Here is an 8,779-nt window from a genome sequence, read left to right on the forward strand (position 1 = left end):
CCTGTTTGGACATATATACCTGGTGCTATGTCAGTATTTCCATCGGTTCAGTTTATTACCCAACTGTGAAAACTCATTTTAGCCCAAAATGTTGTATAAAATAGCTAAAATTCAAAAGAGGGATGGAGGGAAAAGTCAGCCTGCACCCTACATCATAAGGTACCAGAGGGCAAAAGAAATTAGATGAAACAAGTTAATTCTGCTAACTGTATTCTGCTCTGTGATACTATTCTTATTTATATTCTCTATCAGACCCCCGACCTGATGTCCTAGGACTTCAACTGCAGCAGCTGGAAATATCTGGAAATGCAGTTGCCACCCATCTACCAAGAAGAGACAAAACTCTTTCACAAAGGAAAGTGCGTTTGGGGAACTGGAATTTCAATTTCAACATGGTATTTGAAGGAAAAATGTTTTCCTTTTGCCTGGAGCAATTATTTCGGATTCCCTTAAAGGCTATAGCCTTGATCCATGTAAGTACCAACAAGATGGTTTACCAACAAGGAAACAGATGGCCTGAATCCAGCTCCTTCTGCTTCCTGTTCTGAATAGCTTGTCGGCGACTAGCTAGGACCTAAGGGAATCATATGCAAGTATGGGTTTGGGTGCATAATAATATATATATTATTGTGCTGGTGATACAAATGTGTCTATTTGGATTGGGCACAGGTACTTGTTTTGAAGAAAGTGATTTAGTTCAAGGAGAAGCCAAGGCCTGCCAGTACGCATGCCCAGCCATTCTGTATTTAATAAGCCCCAATTCCATCTGAGTCCAGCTCAGGTATTCATGGTGCCTGTTTTTGAAATAAACTACATATTTGAATACCCTACTCTAATTTGTAGTTTTATTCTTGGGGATGATTCTCTGCCTGCCCTGGTGTCCCATTATTTTTGGAAAAAGATCACAATATGGGCCAACCCTATCGTTAGGCAGAGTGAGACAACCACTCTGAGCAGCAAATGCTGTGAGAGCAACCCTGGCAGTCTTTTAGCAGCTTCTCTAAAGGGCCCTGGGCACTGTCCTCCAGTGGAGATGACACTAAATGTGCCAACTGCTGTCCTGGTCTCTCTGATGTTGTGAGTTTGTCTTTCTGTAATACTGAGGAGATACTACACTTTGTCCAACCAGCTTCTGTATGTAGAGTGGAACAAGGAATCTATCCTTTGCCTCTAGTAATGATCCCAACTTATTGTAAAAAACTTATTGTTTTTTAAGGCATTTATTTAAAATATATTTATGCAAAAAAGATCTATTTTTTTTTTTAAAAAGTGTCTTGCTGGATCAAAGGTCCTTTCATTGTCCTCCTGCCCTGAGTCTGTTTCGAGTTGGGCAGCAGCAAAATACAATCAATCAATCAAATAATTCTAGTTTCCATCAATTCTAATAGCTCTGGCATGCTACCTTATTTGGTGCTGGAAGAAGAGGAGGAGCAGAAGAGTCCTACAGATGGCATGTAATATGCCTCCATCATTCTTCTTGGGCCAAGGCATACAATGAGGTTGAAGAGTGTCCACAAAAAACTGCAAAGGCTCCAACCTGATGACATGCATAAAATGATGTCATCACACAAATACCTATATATTATATATCTAATGCAGGTATGTAAGTCATGGCATTTGCATGAAGATGTCATCATGCATTCATGGTCACTTGCCACCCCGGTCACCTCCATGGAAACTCATAATGTAGTCTTTGAGGGTCTACTGTGTGGTGCATAACTGTTGGTCTCCTCTGCTTGTTCTTCTCTGGCATAGCTACCACTGGCACAGTTCCAATTACTGAAGACGTGAAGGAGGTATCCCCCCTCCCCCCACCCAGAATGGTTTGCCGCTATCAGGCAAATTCCTGTGTCATTTATGTGGAATTAATGACAGTCATTTATTGCTTATCCCCAGTACTTGATTATGTAAAAGGAGGAGAAGGAGGAGGAGGAAGAGGAGGAGGAGGAGATGTTTCAGTCAAATTGTAAAATACAAAAAACCCTTCCAAAATATTATGTGACATGTCTCTCCAAATCTATCATGTTATGATGAAGGAACTCTAAAGAACAATTTGGACACTCATCCAGAGATGAGTCCTTGAATGATGCCATGACCAGATCTCATGGGACATTACCATTAAAACTTAAGACTTAAATTGAGCTCAGAAACTTATGAATAGCTACTCTGCCCTTGGAATTACTAATATTACAGTGGGATGGGGGTGGACGGGGATTGTTAATGTAAAGGAATGTTCAAAAATCTGATTTCACCATGAGGTACTGTCAAAAGGTAGGGTCTAAGAATGTGAACTAAATGTGTGGTTCAGCTTTGATCTCAAATCAGGGGGGAGTAAAATGAGTAAGTTAGGCATGTTAAAAATCTACCTAACAATTTTGAAGGAGGATCCTTTTTAGGCTTCATTCTGGGTTTTTCTCAGCTGTAGCTTGTTAACCTTTTCAAGGGAGTTCACTAAAACACGATTGCCAGACTGCAAATCTCTGGTGGTCACCTTTTTTAGCTGTTCTTGTTTCCAGTAGTATTTTCTTTTAATGATATTTGGTTTGTAAATGATACTGACCATGAAGAAGGCAAGTAGACAGAAGAAAAGATTAACCCTGGAACATCATTTTTTGGCTATGGACACTGGGTAAGCTTTGCTATGTATAATTATTTTGTGACCACCAACCAATGAGCCTGAAGATTCCAGATAAAATGAGGAATATCAACACAACTTGCTTAATCCCACATTTTATTGGCTTGGCTGATGTTCAGGGATTTGTGTAGCACTTGTGATCTTTCATTTGGTTATGTTTTGCTGCTATCAGTCCCAAATTATATTTCAGTTCATGATGACATCTGGAATTTCTGGCCCAAAGGAACACAGAAATGACCTAAAGTTGAACCAGATATTCTTGATAATATTTGAAATAAATAAGCCTGTACCGAACTCATCACGGTACTCCCATACCCAGTTTCTTGGCAATAAGCCTCATTAACCTACATAGGACTCACGTTTCAATAGAATAGGATTGTTCAATCCATGCAGTACAACATTTCAATTGTTTTGCTCTAATAATAGCTGCTGATAGAGAAGGAGACTGAGTAATGAAAGCTAATCAATAAATTCTTCTCTCCAGGTACCTTCTATGGATAAAAATTCAGAAAGTAAAATTTCTTATGTCTTAAGGGCAATTTTCCTGGACTGCCCCTCTTTTCCTCCCAGCCTAATTTTCTTATTTCTGTTTATTAACTGTCAAGTAATAATATGCTATCTTCTTTAGCATGTTGAATAAACAAAACACAGACTGGAGTGGAAAACAAATTTATATCTGGTTGAAGTGAGTCCCAAGGGTATCTTGTTATTTTCCTTCTTGTTTCTAAATGGATGTCATTAAGGCTAAATACAAATTCTAATATACTGCACTTTAGATCATGGATTTATATATATTTTCTACTTTTTAATTTATTTTTATGCAGTATACATGGCTTCCTCCCTCACTTCAACCTATTTTCTACACCACAACTCTAAGATAAAGTGCTGCTTTTATTTATTTTTGTGCAAGTCAAAGAAGAAGAAAAAATTGTAAACTATTATCTTGAATGTATACTTGGCAATTATTTATTTATTTTTCCATTTTATTATCCACTCCTAGCCAGAAAGAGACTAAACAGTGTACAAAATATAAAACTGAATAGTAAAGTAGTATAAATAATGTAATATAATAATGATGATGATATAACAATGGCAGTAAAGACCAACCATTCTGGGACCCATGGCTGTAAGCAATCAACTTCTAAAAGTTGGAAGTATGGACCACTTTTGCACAGGGGGGTCAAGCTGCCCCACAGGAGTGTACCCACGGAGAAAACCCTCCATTCAGCCACCTCCCATCATGCCTTGCAACAAGAAAGGACCTTCAGGATGGATGTTCCAGTTGGGCAGGCAGACTCTACCTGAAGAAGGTAATCTCTTATACACACAAGGCTCGAGCCATATTGTCCTTTACAGGTAGTGATCAGCACCTTGAACTGCACTTGGAATCACATTATTAGCCAATGCAGTTCCCGAGAAATGGTGCAATATTACCTTTGCTGTTTTTTGGACTGTGCCTGCTTGGGACCTATGCATTTCCCCCTCCTTCAAAAATGGCTGAGATGCATATGCTTCCATTGTTAGCTAACCACAGTTTGTTGTGCTACTTGAGCCTCGACAAGCCATAACCTAAAGTAGGTTTTATAAAACCAAATCAACTTTAACTATGGTTTATAAAGATAGCTACTTTTATTTATGCATTTATTATATGTATAATTCCATTGTTAAGATTAAGTTTAGGGTCCAGATGGAGGATGGTTGATCAAAAATAGAAGGGGGATTTTCTGACATTTTTGGGAAGGGAAGGGAAGGGAAGGGAAGGGAAGGGAAGGGAAGGGAAGGGAAGAGAAGGGAAGGAAAGGAAAGGAAAGGAAAGGAAAGGAAAGGAAAGGAAAGGAAAGGAAAGGAAAGGAAAGGAAAGGAAAGGAAAGGAAAGGAAAGGAAAGGAAAGGAAAGGAAAGGAAAGGAGGAGTAGGTAGGTCTAAAGTTTTACAACATTTTGTTCTCAAGGTGCTAGGTGAGGACCATGCATTTTTTTTCCCATGGTGGCTATATGTGCATTGATGAATGTGAACTGGATTTGAATGTGCTCCCTTCTTCCCAACTCTCTCATGCACATACAATATACTTAGACAGAAATCCAGAGATACACACAGGCTCTTTCTCCAGTAGTGACTTTATAGCATCTTCGTAACCCAGACTAGTCATCGCCGTAGTTATATAAAGCCTGTCCCCATTACTGTTACTTTGGCACAACGATAGTTGGATGACTCCAGAAGATACTATAAATCACAAGTGAGGAAATGTTCAGAGACACATTAGCTAAGTATTCCACTCTGTTCCTCATTTCAGCCTGTGGCAAAAAGGCGATTCAAATCTCCCTTCCCAAGACACTGAGATTCCATGGAAAGCGGGGATCATGTGAGTGAGAACCAGTATGGCTTAGCCTTCAAAGGATCTTCCTGCTGGTAGAGGAAAAGGTTAGACCTCCTTCTGACTCCGCAAGGGGAGATCCCCATCTCCTCCACTGGCCGAGCAGCTGTCAGGCAGGCTGGGAGCAGCACGACTATTTGGGGAGGACGGTGTGCAGGACCTCCTTTCCCAGTGTCCCTTTCCTTTCATCAGGGGCGAGTCTGGGGCTGAGAAAGTTACTTGGGCACATGAGTGGGCCTCACAGACCCCAAGGCTTATGATTTACACACATGTGCGCGAACCCATGGCTTCACGTTCTCTCAGAAAACAACCAATGCTAAATACTTTTGAGCAGTCCTGCTGGGATGCTTGTATCAATGTGAGCTGTTTTTTGAATCTTTTGCTTGGTTTCCTAGCCGCAGATAATATGGAAGGAATCAATCTTCCATGTTCCTAGTGGAAAAGAAGCTAAGGGTTTTTATGACGTTTCGATACAAAAGAAACCAAACTAAAACACCTGCTCTTGCGCACACACCAAACACGCCTGTATGTTCCTCCATGTGCACGCAGATGGACACAAATACAGTGTATTCCATTTATCATCCCTGTCTAAAGACTGATGTCTAAAGCATTCCAAATCCTGTGGTTGTTCTGGAATGCAGCTATTCTTCATGATATCCTTTAGGGCATAAAACATTTTAAAGCTGAAAGTCTTTCACAGCATACTTTACATCATCCGTCATCACCCCAAACATTCTCAGAGTCTCCAGCCTTTCTGATTGCAAGTGGCTTCTTATATAACAAAGGCCGGAAGGTAATATCATTTTTTTGAGTCCTTGTTCTCCTTTGACATAATTAGATGCTACTGTGCCTCCTTTCTTAGCACACTTCTCTGAAGATTTATGAACTATTTAGAAAACATCTCTCATTCCTCCATTGAGGAAGAGTCCCTGGAAATGACTGGGGAGAACGAGCTCTCCTTATTACCCTGAGAAATGGTCATCTCAGTTTGGGTAGACTTTCAGGCCAGATCTGTGGTGTTTAAAAAGCCATTTGCAGCTCAGTTGGAGATGGCTACAGAAAACCAGAGGTTAAGGTATGGGGCTATGATGCAGGAGAAGATCCACAGCCTCCATTCAGTCTAGAGAGCCCAGCAAGTGGCTTCTGAGCCAAGAAGTGATTTTCAGTCTAACCTACCTCACAGGATTATTGTGAGACCAAAATTAGCACATGAGAATGCAAACCACTGGCAGCTGTTCAACTTCCATACTGAACTTCATAGTGTCCAACTAGGAGAGAGGATAGAGTAGGTTCATAATATAGTATTTCCTTCAACTTCCCAGACATCCTTATGATTACATCAAGAAATCTTGCTACTAGTCTCCCAGCTACCAAAATCAACAAGATTATTGGGCATCTGGAAAAGCTGAAACATTATACAGTTGTGTGTGGGAACGGGATATATCATTCCCCTTAAATCCCAGCAGAAACTTACATGTGGGTGTTGTAAAAGATAGAGGGGCCCATGTGTGGGTAGGACAAATTGAGGAAGTAAGGGTGATCATAGCAAAATGTGAGCTGGCCCACAGTAAACCCCGCTGGACATACTTTTCTAATCTCCTTTTTACATTTTTTTAAATTCCCACCACCATTTCCCCAAATTCTCCTCACTTAGAATCACTTAAATTTAATGTGAAGTTACAGAAATCACTAGCAACTAAGGAGGGCTTCAGGCAATCCCCAAAGCAGTTGGAGTCTAAATGGATGTGCTTTTAGTTAGTTTTAGAGGCATTCCCTTAATACACAGTAATACCATTGTATATAATATAAGTTAGCTCAATAATAAGGTTTGGGCTGTGGTTTGCTAGTTTCACCTTCAGAAGTGTCACATGAGACCGACATCTTAAAGCCAACAGTTTATCTTTTTAGCCTTCCTAAAAATCTAAATGGAAAGAGAATGCTGAAGACCATAAATATAAGCCTACTAAATTTACCACTAAAGATTTTGTTCATGAATGTTGTTACAGGCAAGTGAGAGTGTTTGGGGGTTATAGTCTCCACAATAAAGCAAAATCTGTTTGGAGATTTTATGAAATGATGTTACCCCTCCATACCTCTACTTCCTCTATTCTTCAGGGGGAAGAAGAAGGTGGGAAAAAACAGGTGGAAAGCTAGACACAAGCATTGCTATACATCTGATCTTTGAATAGGATGTTTACAACTTCTATTTGAATATTTCCCTTATTTGAAAGATGATCCAGTTTAAGTCCAGTTTATACAGTGCACCATAAGAAGCAGAATAGGACCTTAGGTTGCCCTTCAATGACAGAGAGGATGTCTATGCAAGTCACCATATATTACATTGTATTAAACGTAGAGTAGTTCTTTCTAAATTTGTATCTACTCATATGCACACATGCAAATCTGCATTTTTCCAGAAGAAATGCGTTCCTTTCATTCTGGCACTTTGTAACATCTGTGCTGAGAGCTCCCACTGCTCTAACATGAGGCCAGCCTTCCCTGATCCAACCCTCCAGATGTGTTGGGATTGCAGACTTCAGTCTTCCAGCCAAACTTACAGGCTTCCCATTGCAAAATTTACTAGGACTGAAAATCAGAGGGTTGGCTTTACGAAGTGTATCTGTCCTTGAGGTCTCAGCTGGATATCTAAGCATATCATGGAGAACTCAACAAGGTCTGATTGGGGAGTTTACCATGGCACTTCTCAGACTGAATGCCCCCCAAAAATGTGTGGCCTAGCCTCTCAGGCCAGTTGTCTGGACACAGGACTTACACATGAATTCTTGCTTGACATGAAAGAGTCCAGGAGTTTACAGTCAAGATAGATTCCCTGAAGCAGAGCTCCTAACTTGTGCTTAAACTAGTGGGCTGAGGGCTTTTCAGACATCTAAAATATGCCCAGGAGAGCATTCAGTTTAAACCATTTCAGAAGAGGCATTTTCTCAGAGCCATTTCTAGGACATGTTCTGAGACAAATGTCAGCTTTCTCCTGTCCAAGGGGAGAAAGAAACAGCGAGAAAGTGAAAATGCAACCATGATGAGATTTAGAGTTGTGAGATGAACAGGTTCCAGCAGATCTTGGCTTCACAGTCAAATTCCTGATAGGTTTGCCCATAATGTAGCCAACTTCAAAAAACAAAAAACAAAACAAGTTTAGTGCAAAAGAGAAGGAAATCAGTATGAATGGAACAGTGAGGCCTGATCTAAGTAAAAGTCGAAATCTTACAAGACCTGCTTGTTTCTGTGCCTGAAAAATTGAGATCAGGTTTATCTAAAGGCTTGTTAGAATCTCCTCTTTCCTGTGTGATCCTGGCCCAGCATTGTGTAAAACCTGGCAGATTTATGTGCCACATTTTCCCATGATTTTGACACGAAACCAGATAAAAGTTGGCCGTTTTTCCAGTGCGCCTCACTGTGGGATTTTGCCTTTATTTGGACCTGAATCTCAGAACATAACTCATGGTCTGGGAAAAGTCATTCTGCTATACAAAAGGAAGCAATTGCCACAGAAATGAGGGCTTTGCCTGCCACGGTTGAACGGTAATATCTTAAAAGCAAGTGGGGAAAATGGCAGCTGAGTAACGTGTGTAGAGAGCATGCTCAGGAAGACTGATGAATAAGGAGACTATTGGAGCAGAAGGTCATCAGGGAATGGGGGCCAAGCATAAGGATATTGCAACAAGTAGGCAAATTTCAGGAGTCAATGAAGGTGATAAGATTTAGCTTTCTGGAGCAAGGGACTTAGCAGTTTTAGATAATAAACTGAGTAAG

At 40.4% G+C, this 8,779-nt stretch overlaps 1 long non-coding RNA gene across 1 annotated transcript in view; it reads left to right on the forward strand.

Annotated features, from left to right (window-relative positions):
- The window catches only part of LOC148217000 (uncharacterized), a 79,308-nt gene extending 78,365 nt beyond the window's left edge, over window positions 1-943 (forward strand). Inside the window, exon 3 of the long non-coding RNA XR_015797813.1 lies at window positions 253-943. This is a non-coding gene — a long non-coding RNA (uncharacterized LOC148217000). The remainder of the gene's footprint in view (window positions 1-252) is intronic.
- Window positions 944-8,779: the final 7,836 nt, after the last annotated feature.

Source organism: Python bivittatus, unplaced genomic scaffold (assembly GCF_059951505.1).
Source record: "Python bivittatus isolate LINGU-HERP-01145 unplaced genomic scaffold, Pbiv_v1 ctg000020_np1212, whole genome shotgun sequence".
In the NCBI taxonomy this organism is placed as follows: Eukaryota; Metazoa; Chordata; class Lepidosauria; order Squamata; family Pythonidae; genus Python; species Python bivittatus.